The following is a 16681-nucleotide window of genomic DNA, read 5'->3' as shown; positions in this document are numbered from 1 at the left end:
AAAAACTGCATATGTCTGAATTGTTTTAACAGACTGCACTAGATTGGAAGCAGGCACTGCAGAGCACAAAGCACACTGTGGGAACAAATAATGCCGTAAGAAACTGACAGGGGAACATTTTAAAGACATTAAAAAGGCTTGTATTGAAGGCTTCTGATTTTTGGAGTTTATTAATTTAATTTGGGGGGGAATATATATATTTTTTTAACTAATTTTTGAGTTCCATGTAGCTGTCCAAAAATCAGCAGGTTTCAGGGATCTCTTTGTATACACAGGTAGTCCTGTTTCAAACAGCACTATGTTACGAGCGTGCACCAGTAGGGTCTATACAGACCAGTTCATGTGGAACACCTTTATGCACTTTAGAAATCAATCCCCATAGCCAGCATTACTGCTCTGTGTAGACAAGCCCTTAGATATGAGCCAAGGAGCAGGAACATCACATTTATAAACAAACTGCACTAGGAAAGAGGTGAAGTCAATATGAATTGAGTAACCATTTCTGGTGTTTATTGAATAAATACTGCACTTATGTGCATGTGGGGGGAGGGATGTTTTATTGGTTAAAATCTAAAATCAGAAGCCCTGCTTATCTCTTTTGATATGCAGCTGCTCCTGAAGGAGCTGTACTTTTATAAGGTACACACTGGACTTAGATGTAGCAACTGTTAAAAGTAAAGATCAAACAATGGAGAAAAGGTTGTTTCAAAGTCTCAACCAAGGGAGTGTATATATGTTGCCAATTAAAATCTTAGAAAAGAGACCTCCTCCTTCCACCTCCTGCTCCTGTCTCTCAGCAAGAAAATGACCATGCTGAAGCACAGTTGCCTAACAGTTGGGGACTGATAGGATTATATCCTTTAACTGTCAAAAACCTGTACCACAGAGGAGCTCCTCTGACTTTTCATGCTGTCCGGGAATTAATCTCTTCCAGGGCTGCTATGGAATCCTCACGCTCCAATTAAAAGTGCACGTGTGTGCACAGGCATGCACGGGCACGCACACACACCCACCCACCCATCCACACGCACTCTTTTCAAATAAAGTTAGTGTAAGTTAACTCATGTCTACACTTCAACTGTAGGGTCTTCCATCAAGGTCAGCGACACCCCTACCATCAGAAACGTCTACAGGGATGTCCTCACTGCATAATTAACTCCAGTGATCAGCACCCAGGCCTAGCATGGGTGTGAGCAACCAAAGAAAGCCCTGCTCAAATCACTGCACCCTCACTGGTGCTGAACACACCCAAGTGTGTCACTAGGACTTCAAGGGGCATATCCTATGGTTCTTTGTGCTGCAATAAGCTGAGCCACTCTATGATTCTTTCCCAGTGAACTTGTCTGTCCTTCTGGGCGCACAGAGGGAAACTGTGGAAAAGCACTGGAGGAGCATTGAAATACTCCAGTGGTTTAGCTTGTATCCTCACTGCAAAGCGGGCAGGTTATCAGCCCAGTTGAAAGCAGCACACAGTTCTAACCTACACTTCCAGCCAGCCCAAGCTGTGAAAGCACCAAGCAAAGATGAGAGGGATGTGATTGTGGGCAGGAGGGGAGTTAGGGGAAACAGCCAAATAAGAGCCTGAACTAGCTCTGCAGAGAAGACACAGCCTAAGTCAAGAGATGTACGTCTGAGGTTGCAACAGAATGTAAAAGCAAGCAGTAAAAAAGCCACGGGAAAGAGACCCATCTCAAATGAGTGGTGGGCTGAAGAGAGCCAGCATTTTAAAAGAGAACCACAAGTGGTGAAACATCAAGAGATGTTCAATTTGCCAGCTTGGGAAGATCCAGCAGCTTCATTTAATCAAACCGCTTTTGTTTCCTTCGAAGAATGCAGGCCCTTTACAGTCTGTGTCCAAGATTTCCTCCTGTTCTTTCCTGTGACATGTCAAACCAAGGTCCTGAGCAGTCCTTTCACAAGAGTCAGGATGTTAACTACGGAGTCTCCCTAACTTGGCCTTGTGGTTTCAACCCACAGACACAGCAACATTTTCTTGCCTGGGAGAGCAGGCCCAGGGATATCAAACCAGTTTGGAGATTGGAAAAGGGAAAGAGCAGTGGAGGCCGAGAAAACTGCAGAACCCTGGATGATCATCTCCATCCACTGCAACCTGCTCCCCTGACTGCAGGTGGTGGCTCCTAGAAAACCACCAGTCTTTTCCCCCACTGCAGCTGGCCATTGAAGCAGCTCACACACAGGGCTGCAGGCAGCAGCTGACCTGATCAAGTTTCCCTTCCATCCCCCAATCTCTAGCCCTGTGGCACTTGACTCGGGTGCAAGAAAACAAGGTCCAAACCCAGAGAGTCAGTGGACGATCACCCTGAGTAGCACATAGCCTTTTAGAGAAGGGAGGCAATGGAGACAACTAGAAAAAAAAAAGGAGGGAAAGAAAATGGACAGAACGAGAAGTTAGTCACGGCATGGTACAAAAAGGGGATATAGAAAGAGGGCACCCCTCTACCAACTCACAGAATGGGGGGACTTCAACAAAATGAGGGTGGGCACTGCCAAGGTGCATTATTCTGAGAGGGAATATGGCCTGATGGAGTAAGCATGAATGGAGAGACAGGAATCTTTTAAGTTCTATTTCTGGCTCCATCAATGACTCACGACTGAGGATGACAATACTGACCTACTTCACAGGCTGTTGTGAGGCTTAATGAATGTTTGTGCACCACTTTGAAGATATAAGAGCTGTAAGGGCTAAGCTCATTCACTTTCTGCTCTGAAGTGCTGTGTGCTGTTGATATAGGATGCTAAGGTGCACTCACGTTCCACCCCAGAAAGGAGTGCATTTCAGCAGTAAGCAAACCAATCTCTAAATACTTCTTCCACAACTCACAGGACACCATGAAGTTTAACTGGTTAAGGCAAAGTGCTTTGAGATCCTTGGGTAGAAGGTGCTGTAACAGTGTGAAATATTAAGACTGCAATGGATAGTGATTTTTTTTTTAATTCCTGTAACAAAAGTGGCCAAAAGCATTCTTCAAAATGAGCAATCAATGTTATATTTAGAGGCCAACAATATATTCCAACTTTTAGGCCTGGACTACACAGGTTTTATATTTGTATAACCATTTTGGTCAGGGGTCTGATTATTTTTAACCAAAATAGCTATAGCACTCCACCCCCAAGTGTGGACACAGTTATATCGAGATAAAGGTACTTTACTCCAGTATTGCTTATTCCCCTTTCCACACAGGGATTGCTATACTGGTATAAGCACCTTTGTACCAATACAACCACATCCACTGAGGAAGGTCATGCTGCTTTAACTACAGCAGTTTAAGAACCACATCATTAACGCGCATACCCCTTCCACATGCTGGATGTAGTATAAAGCTTTCTTTCTGCTGCATTTGGGCAAGCCAACCCTTTGCTTGGTGTGTGACAACTTCTCTTCATGACCAAGTGGATTAACTATACTAGTTCCCTCTCTGCTGCCTGCAGCTAGTGCAGAAGGCAGAAGTGCCTAGCTTGCAGAAGCTAGGATCATATCGTCCCCATCACATATTTTTTACTTTGGCTGTCTGTGAAGTGATAGCAAGCAGCAGGGATCCACACACACTCGCTTCATGACCTTGTGTGTGTCACTGAGGATCTGATCCCAACCCAACTGAAGCTGATGGAGTTGCTCCACTGACTTCACTGGGTGTAGGCTCATAATCTGTGACTCAGTTTCCTCCAGCTACAAAAAGGGGAGAATGACGCTTGCCTTCCTCAATCATAAGTCTTAGTGTTTGTGCGATGCTTTGAGATCTCTATAGAGATGACACCAAAGTAGTGCCAAGTATCATTCAGCCGAATTCATTAGCTAGACTGTACCTAGCAGCTTACACAGTAACATTTTCCTCCTCCTTCCCACACTCCACCAGTAGCAGCAACACCACAAAAGACTGGAGTGGCAACACTAATCATTTTAGATATGGGGACAGCCCATGCAACCAAATTTCTATCCTGAAGCACCTGTTGTACATGATTTGCACTCCTCAGCCTCCGCACACTCAGGTCAGTTTAAGGGGCACTATCAAGAAAATAACTTACCTTCCATGTTTTAGAAACATATTTTAAAAAACCAACTCTAAAAGTCTAGCTCGCTTTTCCCCATTTATGCTGTTTGTTTATTATGGGCACTTCAGTTTCACTCTGTTTCTGCTCAAGTTTCACTTCCTGGTTCCCATGCTCTAGGCCTGATGCTGAATCTGGGAATCCAAGACTGCAGGGCAAGGTTTGAATGCCAAATATACATATGCATTTGTTTAAATAAGTATTTTTGTTCTCATGAGTCATTTCTAGGGACATTAGGATTTATAAAACCTACACTTGAGGTATAAACTAAATTAACACAACCCCTTACTCTAGAATTCAAAGGCATGTATGTATATTTTATATATACATAAGTACCAAACACCTGGAAAATGAAGTGCAAAGTTTAAAAAAAATTAATAAGCATAAGGAAATTCTATGCTGTACACTCTGGACAGAAATGAGAATTCAGCACAAAAACTCCAGTCTCTTGAAGTCCCAGCAGGCAGCTTCTCATTGCTGCAATACCCCAGAACGACATTTAAGTCTGTTGTATTCAGGCTAATTTAATCAGGGGCTTCCATTGTGTCCAGGATAGAAGACACTCCACTTCCCCTCCAACTCTGCTCTCCTCCAATTTCGAAGTCACCCAACCAGGAGAACGCAACCTGTTTTGTTGTAAAGTAGCATGTATATAAAGGACTAGAATCCTTTGATTTTTTACAGCTGCTCTGTGATTGAAGGTATGGGTGTATGGATGGGAAACAGAATCTCTCACTGAAGACTAAAACCCTGTGTACAGGACAGTTCTTAATCCCAGTTTGCAACAAGCAAGTGGCATGATTTTTTGGGGGGTGTGGGGGAGGAAGTGAGTCCAGCTCCTCAAACTGGAATAGCTTCCTGCCAAAATAAGCCAGGTGAAGATCTGCTCCGACTGTTTGTGTCCACACCCCACATGATTAAAGGGACACAATCAACTGGAGAGGCAGCCAGTTTCAAAAGTTTAATTACAAAGTAGTAGTTACGTGTCTTACACCTGTCCCAACTCTTCCAGCCAATTTTAGAGATTTTTTTTAAAACACATGATTCCCTGTTTGTGTGGGTCTTTCACACAACAGCAGGAGAGAGAAAGTGAACTATAAAAACTGCTGTAAAATACATGAAGCAAAACGGCAAAAACAGAGAAGAGTTCTTCTCTTTTACTCAGTGATCTTAGGTGTTTTATTATTTGTAACAAAAATGGGTAAAAACTGCATGCAGAAGTGTGATTTTAAGTTGATGGTATCCCTTTAATATGCTGTTGGCATGCTCGGTTGTTTTCCTGTAAACACTTCATAGCACTTATTTTGCAGCATACCCAAGACCACTGGCAGTGAGCATGTACGACTGGTTTGGCAGTTCCCCCTTCCTCCCAGCTCTTCGTGCTCGAGGAGCACATTGTCCACAGGCTGCTGACACTATACGTGCACATATCCTCTGGGCACTCTGTCCCTCTGAGGCATTAGACAGCTGCCCAGGTTCTCCCAGAATGCACTGACAAACACACACACAGGTGCATGTACTTGCAAGCATCTATCTGAGCCACATGGCTATATTCTGCAGAAAGAGGATGTACAGGTACAACTCAACTGTGTTCACTGTAACCGAGTAAGACAAGCCTGTTATGGCATGGCTACAAAAACACCACTGCACCCGCACACGTGGTATAAAGTATCTGATCATTCTAGCATCACAGCCTGGCTAGCTATTACTGAGTTTAATAGCCAGTACATAAACATTTATTCCCCCCCCCCCCCACACACACACACACCTATTCAAATGAAGGAGTTTGTTATTGTTTTTTTTTCTCCTTCCACACTACTCAAAGACATAGGTACAATAAGTAACTTGAACAGCCAAAAAACAAAACAAAAAAACCACAACCCTACTTAAGTCACATATGTTCTACAATAGATCAACTCAAATAATATTAGGAGACTAGATTATTACTACACACAGATTCCTGGGATGTTTTCTCAAAATACTCACTTTTTAAATTAAGACAATGGCCAAAAAATTATTCCATGGAGCAACAGATCTATGGTACCCTTTATACATAAAAATTGCACGCACGCAATATATTAAAAGCTATACAAGTGCAAACCTTAGGTTGAGATTTTGCATAAAACTCAGAAAATGGAAGGTTAATGTTCTAAAGTCAACCTTAACGCTCTACCTCTTGCAGAGTAAATTGTATTTTTTAAGTCTTGTTTTCATAATTCAGGAATTTACTAGTAACACACAAGGAATATTTTTAAAAGGGCCACCATCAACTTTGAAATCTAATCAAGGTTCAGATAGTTTCAGCTTCTCCACCAGTCCTGAGGCAGCCCTGCCTATTCTTTTAGTTTTACAATCACACTTTATTAGTTTTTTTGTTTTAAAACACGTTGCTTTCTCCATCTGTTGTACAGTGAAAGACTCACAAAACCAGAGGAAGCCCACTATACAGGGGAAATACTTCAACTGACACTAGACAAAGTACCGCTATAAACACCCTCCCCAAACCCCCTCCCCCCCAATCCCTATCCCTATCAGTAATGGCAATCTTAGGTCTCAATCCATCAGACTTATGCACATGTTTAACTTTACACATTGCGAACAGTTCCACTAATCTTCAGTGAAACTACACCCAGTGCATGAGGTTAAGCATGTGGAAAAGTCTTTGCAGGATCAGGACTGTAAACCCTAATCCTGCAAAAACTTAAGCATGTGAATAGTCCTGTTGAAGTCATATGTCCAAACACATACTCTCATACTTAAGTTTTTGCAAAACTGTTTTGCCCTTACATATTACTTGAAACCAGAGTACATGAAAAAAGTTAAACCCCTGGTTTGAAAATTTGATTAAGTTGACAAGGTCTTTTTAAAAACAGATACCTTTCCCTTTTAAATGCAATTAACTATATAAGTGCAAAATTCTGGAGGGACAGAAGCAATTATTTATTCTTATAATACTAAAAATGTCTCTTTCCTCAAGGATTCTCTTTTTCTTCAATTTCCCAGACCATCACAACCACCATAAACTCCCTAATTCTTTACTCAAAGGGACCAATACAGTATTTTTTGTCTGTATCTAAGTTCCATAAGCTCCAGCATCAAGAATCCTCCGTCTCTTGGTTCCATATTATGATCAGCATGTCTTTCTAGTGCTCCGCTTGAAAGCTAATTTATAGTATGTGAATGACACTCCTTATTTGTCTGGGTTTGTGAGCTGTTGACCAGTGACCCAGTTTTTGTGTCTCTGGCCCATTCCCATCCAGCATCACTGAGACCCAGTACAAATAAAGACACTGTACAGTTAGCATTCCCGATCTTTCTAAAGCAAAACTTTTTTTGGTGGGTGGGGTGGAGGAGGTGTTAACTTAAGGCCTTCTATATCAAAGCAGGAAAAAAATAGCATAGCTTGTTTTTAAAAAAAAAAATCACACTAGAGCCTTTGAGTGCCTATATACAACATATTTAGGCTTGACAAAATTTGATTATTTTTGTAATTTTGACAATATTGTTTTTTATTTGTAAGGCTTCACAATAATTATTTTTATTTGTAAGAATTTTTTCATTTTTAATCATTTTAATTTTTGCAGTTGCAGGAAATTAAGGGGGGGGAGGGTTGGATTCGTGCAGCATGGACAGCGGGGCTGTAGGGAGCTCTTAGTGCTAACAGCAGGGCCTGAGACACCCGGGCACAGGAAAGGCTGTGGAGCAGTGACCCCAGGCCAGGCTCATGAAGAGAAGGACAAGCTCCCAGCCACTAGAGAGACCATCCCACTGCTGAATAGGCCCCATACTCCCAGCCATGAGTGAGCGAGCGAGCGAGCAAGCGGGCGGGCGGGCAGAGCCATGACAGGGGACTGCACAGGGCTCCCTGCATAGCCCTGGGCCAGGGACACCGGATCTCTACAGGCCCTAGATGTTGTGGAGGCCATGCTTGCTAGCTGTTCTGTGTGTCAGGTGAAATTGACATTTACCAACAATTAATTATTTAAATTGAATCATGCCAAGCTTAAACATATTTAACACATGGCTCCCAACTGTGCATGTGGCATAATGTTTCAACCCTGCACATGAGATGAACAACGTGATCGTCAGGCCTGCTGCAATCAGGTTCTTGGGTGGTTCTTCTGCCGCGTAGACTAGAACACTTAAATGCGTGTATAACAAGGTTAGCAAGTCTTCTTAATTCTCCGGCTTCTAAGCACCGGATACCCCAATGTGGACTACATCATCTGAAAGACACCCACAATCCTCTACCTATGGCACCTGGGGAGGGAAGATGGGAGAACTGCCTGATTTTTGCCAGAATGCAAACAAATGTAACTGTGAAGCATGGTATGTATGGACAAGCAAACAACAATTCAATAAAGTTCAGGCACATTAGATAGGATTATTTTTAAATATCAGGGGTATAAGCACTCTTGCTTCAGGGTATAAGCCAATCACTAATCGGAGTTTCAAAGAAACCTGTATTATTCCATAATTGTCTACTATGGAGTTTCTTGCACCTTCCTCTGCAACTGGTATTTGTCACTGCCAGAGACAGGATCCTGGACTGCAGGAACCGTTGATCTGATACAGTATGGAGATTTCTGTACATTGGCAGAAATGCCACTGAGTGGTTGCATTGAACTAGATTGAGCCCAATGTGTGTTACACAGCTAACAGCTGAAATTGAATTACTGGGGTTCTAAGCTGTATTGCAGGCAGGACATGGGCATTCGACATCAGCTAGCCCTGCTCAGTGGCTAGTTATTAAAAAGCCTGTTGCACCTGTGCTATTCACCTGCCAAATACTGTTACAAGTTTTCTAGTACAGCTGGGAACTGTTTACCAGGTCATGAGTGTGTCAGTAACCTGTTATAATCAATGTGATTCAATCTGTAGCATAGACAGGGGTTAGAGAAGGGCTCTTAGAGAAGGAACTAGTGTAGCCAAAGTTTTTAAAACATGGTTTACACTGTTAGACAAAGTGATTGTAACCCTGTTGGGGTGACCCACTGTTTTAAAGCAGTCCTTTCAAAAGTTTCTTCTTCAGTGCAGAGATGGCTTTCAATATGACACGCCCATTCCATGGCTGACTCCAACACCAAATAACTTAAAATACTGTCTACACTATAACGACAGCCATGGTTTTGTATCCTGGTCATGACACCCTTATCTAACCAGGTTACAACAAAAATGGTTGTGGCCACGCAACAGGCTTTTTTTTCCCACATATCCATCCTGTTTGCACATCCACACTACAAACACTGGTTGGCAGCATGGTATCAGTGTATCATGGGAAAACTAGGTCGTTTTCTTTTCAGGTATTTATACCACTAACTGGCACAGTATCCAAGTGCTCTCCTATAATGCCTTAGCAATGGATGGAGTGCCAGGAGGACACACACACAGAGGAGTAAGACATACAGAAATGCACTCAGATACTTCCTACCACTCAGAAAACTGGGAGGATAAGACCAGCCAACTGAGATGCACAGGCACAGTGAGAGAATCCATCTACAAAGCAAATTAAGTTTGTCAGAACAGTTAGAGAAAAACAGCCACGCAGCAGCCCAGGCTGCTGGCAAGGGTGCAACAGCTACCAGAGTTAACAACTGTAATATAACCATGTTGGGCATAGACACAAGCTATGTTTACAGCCAAACAGAGGACTAGTTACAAACTCAGTTAAAAGTTATAGCGTAGGCAGGGCCTAAGGAGCCACAGACAGCAGAACTAACCAAGCACGCTAGTTTAAATGAGTGGGCTTCAAAGCTGGATCTAGCCAAATGTCAGGCTCAAATCAGGAGCCCAAGTTTGGACCCCAAGTTTAAGACTACATGGAAGTTCAACTAAGAATCCAGAGTTTCTTCTGAAAAATAAGTGTTCTGAACAGCGCTTTGGCTATTTATATACTACTGAGCTCTAATACAGCATTGTCCCAATCCAGCGAACTCAAAGGAGGTCAGTATCATCTCCATTTTACAGAACATCTTCTGTATTTTCCACAGTATGCATCCGATGAAGTGAGCTGTAGCTCACGAAAGCTTATTCTCAAATAAACTGGTTAGTCTCTAAGGTGCCACAAGTACTCCTTTTCTTTTTGCGAATACAGACTAACATGGCTGTTACTCTGAAACCTGTCATTTTACAGATCAGGAACCTAAGGCACAGAAAGGTGAAGCAGCTCGCTCACAGTCACACAGCAGATCAGTGTCAGAGCCACGAATTGGACCCACATCTCCAGACTCCCAGCCCAGTACTCTATCACCTGGACCACACTGCAAAAACTTCTCAAGTCTAGCCAACCTTACCCAAAAACCTGTTTATATAAGCAAAGAGGTCAGAGATGTCAGATATATTAAGTCACTTCTCATCCATCCTCCCTTCCCATTCATCTCCACGATAGAATTTTCTGCTATGTATTTGTCTAAGAGCAGCGTTTCTCAAACTTTTGGAAGCTGAATCCCACCATCAAGAAAATGAAACTAATCACAGAACTGTGCCATGTGTTGTTAAAGGCCTACCCACCTTAAGGTATATGTCTTCTTCACACATATGTGCACACAGCTTCAGACAACCCTAGGGAGGTTTAACACCACACTTTAAGAAATGCTCATTTAGGGCACTATCCAGTCTAGTTTTAAATGTTTCAAGTCATGGAATTTCTAGCATTCTCCTTTATTCTATGATTCTAGAAGGCTGGCAAGAAGATAAACCAAGAGCAACTGGACTCAGTCCTAGCAATTAGTATCATGTCTTGGATTGAGAACCATACTCACACCCCTCCCTCAAATCACATGTTCAGTTTTAAATGAATCAATGGTTTAAGGCTTACACAGTGTGAGAAACTTTTACACATCAGCTGGGCAGTTGGAGGCTAAGTCAGTTCACACAACAGAAGCTGGCACAATATCTCCACTTATGGAGTAATAGAACCTCCCATGAAGATAAACTGAAGCGGATGAATCACTAGCATATTATAAAATGATATAGAAATACAGACAAAAGAGAGACCAACCTTAATTTGAAGCTCTTCTTGTCTTGTTTATATCCGCTCTACTGCACTGATTCGAACATGGGGCTGAACAAGAATTTTTAAAGAGTCTTCTAGTCCTCCCTTTTACTTTACTTTTTAAATAAACAAAAAACCCAGCAGAACAGCTTAAGCTCTTTGTGAATGATTTTACAGTATGGCTCTCGTGTCAGGGAAGCCTAACTTCTACAGTTAGAGCATCAGAGTGTGGTATTAAAGCAGGTACACTTGCCTAAAGAATTTTCCTAATAACTCTGATGCCAAAATCTCCCCATCTATCTCACCCCACTGAGAAAAGGAAGGGGAGGAGGGGAAGATCCAAAATCTATCCTGCACCCTCTAGGTCATTTCTTTTAAAAACATTTTTCTAAAGCTTTGATGAGTCTCTGTTTCCTTATTACTAGTAGCTCCTTTGCCACTCTTGCAAAAACAGAGATGATCTCTTTTTTAAAAGGAGGGTTTGTCTACTTTCCTCTGCTCCCAAGTTATTTTGTTCTAGTTTTATTAGAACTAACTGAATTTCTGGGAAATTTAAGTAGAGACTCTACCACAATAACCAAGAAAAAGTCATTAGAATCTCCGAAATACTTGAAAATTCAACCTGTACTTTCTTCTTTATTTTTAATTGTGATTGTTACTTTTAGTGCTTGTCTTCCCCCACACACACTCTTCCCATAATACTACTTTACCCCAAAGAACAGACCCCTCTCCAAAAGCAGGAGATTTAGAAATTGGGGGTTAAATTTTCAGAAAACTGGCTTGCCACACAGCTGTTCAACTTTAAGCCTCTTCCCCACTTTGTACAGCTGTATCTTCCTACATTCTTTTTAAATATTAAAAAAATTAAAAATCTGACTCCCCCAGAAATTAAGAATAAGCTCCCAAAATATAACTAACCCACCAAAATAGGGTTATCTGAAGATGCTTAATGTCATCACACAGCTTGCTTTTTACCTGTGATTGCTTCTTTCCTCCCTTTTCATTAACTAATATTTGCTATAACTACCTAGCAGTTCCCACATTTCAATATGCAGTTCTAGTCCTGCTGTCCTGTCCCTGACCCCCTTTCCTCTCCCTTCCTAGACCAGGGAAATTTGGTTTAATATGAAGCTGAGAAAAGGTTTTTAAAGTGTCTTGTTTTAATTTCTGCAACTCTCCCCCCCAGAGACGATCCCCTCCTCTCCCACACGTCAATATACACATTTAATCCTGCCTCCTCAGATAAAAAATAAATCAGGAAAACTGGGTTTATTAGAAGCTGGAAAATGTGGATGTTTCTAACTGGCTTATTTCTCCCCCTCCCCCCGAAAAAGCCACCCTGAGACTCTCCACCTGCCTGTCATGCGTCTCTCTCCAGCTCTATTGCCCCTTTCCCTCCCCCCCAACAAAAATAAAGATCCCAGGGAAAGAGGGCTGATGGGAAGCTAGAAATGAATGGCTCGCTCCTCCCCAGCAATGATCAACCCAGGGACCCTCCTAGCTGCCTGCTCTCTACCCTCTCTTCCCCATCCCCCCCCGTACCCCAGGAGGTGGGGCTCAGTGGGAGCTGGCACAGGGGGGCTATGGCAAGTGCTCCCCTCCCCCCAGGATCAGCTAGAGGCTGCCCCTCCCCCCAGAGAACAGGACACCCAGGGCCCGGGGGGGTGGCAGGAGCTGGGGGGAGCTTGGACCTTTGCAGGGGCTGGTTCCCCCCGCTCCTCCTTTCCCCGCCCCCAGGGGCTGCTGCTGTCGGACTGGGGGGCTGCCCCGGGCTCCCTAGGCCTCTCACTCTCTCCTCAGGATCAGGGCGGCCATATTGGATCCGTCAGCTTCTCTCCCCGTCCGAGGGAGGCGGCCGCTGCCGCTAGAGCAGAGCAACATCCGGGTAACCAGCACCGCCTCCCGAGTGGGCGGGGGGCGGGGGAGGAGGAGGGGCTGCGTACATCCGGGTTCCCGCCGCCTTCCTTCACCGCCACAGGAAGGAATGGGGGCACGGCCGCCATCTTTGTGGAGGGAGGCTGGCGGCTCCATCCGGGGTATTCGTGGGTGGTTTCAATACCATGAGAATGGGGAGGCGGCCGCCATGTTGGTAGAGGGCAGACGGGCCGGCACATCCGGGATCTGACTTCACACTACTGAAGAGAATGGGAGAGTGCTACCATCTTGGTTAAGGGCAAATGGGCACGTGGGAAAGTAGGGTCGGCTCTTGAGGCGGCTCGCGGAACGCCGCTGGTCAGCGTTCCCTTGTGTTTATTAGGATCTAAACAAAACAGGCGTAGTGCCGAACACCAGTAAACACCGGGCCATTGCCTCTCTTGCTATTGCCTGGCTTACCGTCAGGAATATTGTTATTAATTGCTGTTTATAAAGAGGGCTGATGGGTGAGCTGGGAGTGAGGAGACCTGGATTCTCTTCCTGGCTCAGCCACTGATCTTGGGCATGTCACTACCCGTGCACCTCAGTTTCACCATCTGTAATATGGGGATCATTGTTATTATTTATTTCTATTCTGAGAGTGTCTGGCGGCCCCGAGCAGGGAGCAAGGTCCCAATGCGCTAAGATCATGGTCACAGCCATACAGACAAGATGATCCTTGCCTTAAAGAGCTCACAATCTAATTCTCTAATCCTGCAAAGACATGAGTTTAACTAAGTTAAACTATAGAAGCACTAGCCATTATTGACATTAGGTACTGCGAGCAGTCCTCCCGAATAACTAAACCTAAACCAGCCCTTACAGGTTGAACAAACCCCTGTCAGGGAAGGTCCTAGGTTTACTAGGTCCTGCCTCAGCACAGGGAGGTGGACTTGAGGACGCTTCCAGCCCTACATTTCTAGGATTCTATGATCTACAGTTAAGTCTTTGGAGGATCAGGCCCTAGGTAGATGATAAATAATATTTACATTAATTTTCTTTTGAAAGCACTTTGAGATCTACAGTTGAGAAGTGCTAGAGACGAGCTAATGCATCCGATGAAGTGAGCTATAGCTCACGAAAGCTTATGCTCAAATAAATTGGTTAGTCTCTAAGGTGCCACAAGTACTCCTTTTTGCGAATACAGATTAACATGGCTGCTACTCTGAAACCAAGAATTATTATGTAGATCCATATGCATTTCTTTTAAAATACATATTTTAATATTATGGTCAAATATTCCTTGTTTATAACAGAGACCCAGCTTCATATGTGACTCCAGCTGGGTCTGTACTATCAGTTCTAGCAGGATCAGGGCCTTAAGGTCTGAATTGTCATTAATCTACTGTGAGAATGTATCAGCTCCTCAGAAATAAGAAGGAAAAAGCAGAGGAAAACCAGGGTTAATATGTACCAATTGGAAAGGAAAAAGAAGCAGCAGCCAGCAACCCGGTGCAGTGGCAAATCACCATTTTAGGGCTGCTGGTATTTGGCTCTGTCAAATTTAAAGGGCTAACCCCCAGAAAAGCATGCTGGGAAAAAAGTTACTCTGGTTTATAGGGATGAGGCAGCTACAAAGAAAGGTGCTTAGGAGCTGTTTGTGTGCATTGTGTATTGTATAAATGGCAGTGGATGTCTGAAAAAGAGACATGCCTCTCTGGAAACCACTGGTATTTGGGCAAATAATTTCCCTGCTCTGTGACTCTGTTTCACCCTCCACTCTTTATCTGTCTTGTCTATTTAGCTAGTCAGCTCCTTGAGTCTGAGGTTGCCTCTCACCATATGATTGTACAGCACCTAACACAATGGGGCCCTGATTTGTTTGGACTCTCCAGATGCTCCTGTAATATATTAATAATCAGCTGTAGAAATTCTGCTTTTCACTAGCCCTATAACTCAGCAGGTCAGAAAAAAATTAAAAGTCTCATTCTGGCATTCTGGAAGAAGTAGCTATTGACCACAGCTTACTAGCTCCGAACTCCAAGTGTTGAGCCTACAGAATGACTTCAGACATATTTCTTCCAGTCCCCACTACCCACAAAGGGTGGTGGAAAGATCAGAACAGTTTGTTAAGAGGATTCTATGACAAAAAGACTCCATGTTATCCCCGATGTCAATCCAGCACTAACCCCAGCTCAGCTACTTATGGGTGGAGTGACAGCTCAAAACAAATACGCCAACTCTTACAGGTAGAGTTTTGCCCTATGTGCCTCTCCTTTATATGGCATGAGGTTGAGAAACACCAAATCAGGTCTTCTTTAACTGCTAAAATGCAGCCCAAAGCTGTCTACCAATATGACACCCCGCCCTTGCCATGCTATCTGAGCACCTCATAACCTGTAATGCAGGGGTAGTCAGTAGCCGGACTGCGGGCCAAATCCGGACCTCCAGATGCTTTTGAACAGACCTTAAAATCTTTTCATTTACTTTCTATCATTATCATTGGGGTTTTTTTTTAATTATTATTTTCTCTGAAGGCTGGACCTTGAGTATACCTTTGACCAAGAAATTTGGACCTTGACAAAAAAATAATTGACTACCCCTGCTTTAATGTGTTTATCCTCACAACACTCCTGTGGGGCAGGGCCATGCTGTTCTCCCCATGTTACCGATGGGAAACTGAGGCACAGAGAAGCTAAGTGACTTGTGCAAGTGTAACGCTGACAGACCCCGGTCCTCGGTGGGCGGGATTGAACCTGGGGCTTCTAGAGCTTAGTGCCTGAGCCTTTACCGCAAGAGCTAAAACCCAACTGGCTGTTAGCTAAGACTGTAGAGCAGATTTCAGAGTAACAGCCGTGTTAGTCTGTATTCGCAAAAAGAAAAGGAGTACTTGTGGCACCTTAGAGACTAATAAAATGAGTCTGTAGAGCAGACTCATTTTATCTCTCTCTCTAAGTGGTCTTGGTGCCACTAGATGGGACAGAACACTACACCCAGAAGGTGTGTGGGTTATACAAGGTCACACAGGGAGTCTGACGTTGCAGGGAATTGTCTTACCCAAGTCCTAGGCTAGTGTTCTAAGCACTGGACCATCCTTCCTCTTCCTTAAACCCCCTCAGGAGACCCAGTCTTGATAAATCTGAATGAGAAACAATACTGAATACAAGTAACAACTCCCTGCTCTGCCACACACGGCCTCAGCCAGTCACTTTGCCTCTCTGTGCCTTGGTTCCCCATCTGTGCAATAGCGATAGTAGCCCTGCCCTGCCCTCTAGAGGCATGAGCTGTTATCCAGTAGACATCTCTGCACTCTGAGATCATTGCGGAGACCAAGCAATGGGGGAGGGAAGATTTGAAGATAGGGACAGACCTCTTAAGCCCACCTCGTTTTTGTCCCCCAGTTACCTCCGTTCCGCACAGAGCCATTGTTCTCTCACCTTTAACACTGAATGTTATTTACACCAGTTCTTGGTTTCCGAGGATTGAGTGTAGCTGGACTCAATCCAGTTCTGGAAGGGCACAAGGCGCTTGGTGTTCATGAAATTTGGGAGCTTTTCAAATCATATTATGTTTTCTGCAAGAACGGCTTCTATGTCCCTCATTTTGGGTCTTTGTCACACGTTAAACTCTGCATCTGGGCCTTCGCGGGTAGAGAGAGAGATGGACACGTACTGTTTCTTTAAATCTGGAGCAGGGACCCAGGCAGAGGTGGGGCTGGGGAGTCCACATGAGAGAGAAGTGCCATCAGTGCACATACTGTAGGAA

General features: G+C 43.8%; 1 protein-coding gene across 1 annotated transcript in view; it reads right to left on the bottom strand.

The window, feature by feature from the left end:
* The window catches only part of DEDD (death effector domain containing), a 36654-nt gene extending 24279 nt beyond the window's left edge, over positions 1 to 12375 (bottom strand). Inside the window, exon 1 of the mRNA XM_074938540.1 lies at positions 11069 to 12375. The gene's annotated coding sequence lies outside the window, so the exon portion shown is untranslated. The remainder of the gene's footprint in view (positions 1 to 11068) is intronic.
* Between the last annotated feature and the right edge of the window lie 4306 nt (positions 12376 to 16681).

Source organism: Natator depressus, chromosome 24 (genome assembly GCF_965152275.1).
Source record: "Natator depressus isolate rNatDep1 chromosome 24, rNatDep2.hap1, whole genome shotgun sequence".
In the NCBI taxonomy this organism is placed as follows: Eukaryota; Metazoa; Chordata; order Testudines; family Cheloniidae; genus Natator; species Natator depressus.
Note: the sequence above shows the minus strand (reverse complement) of the source record. Positions and strands in the feature narration are given on the sequence as shown.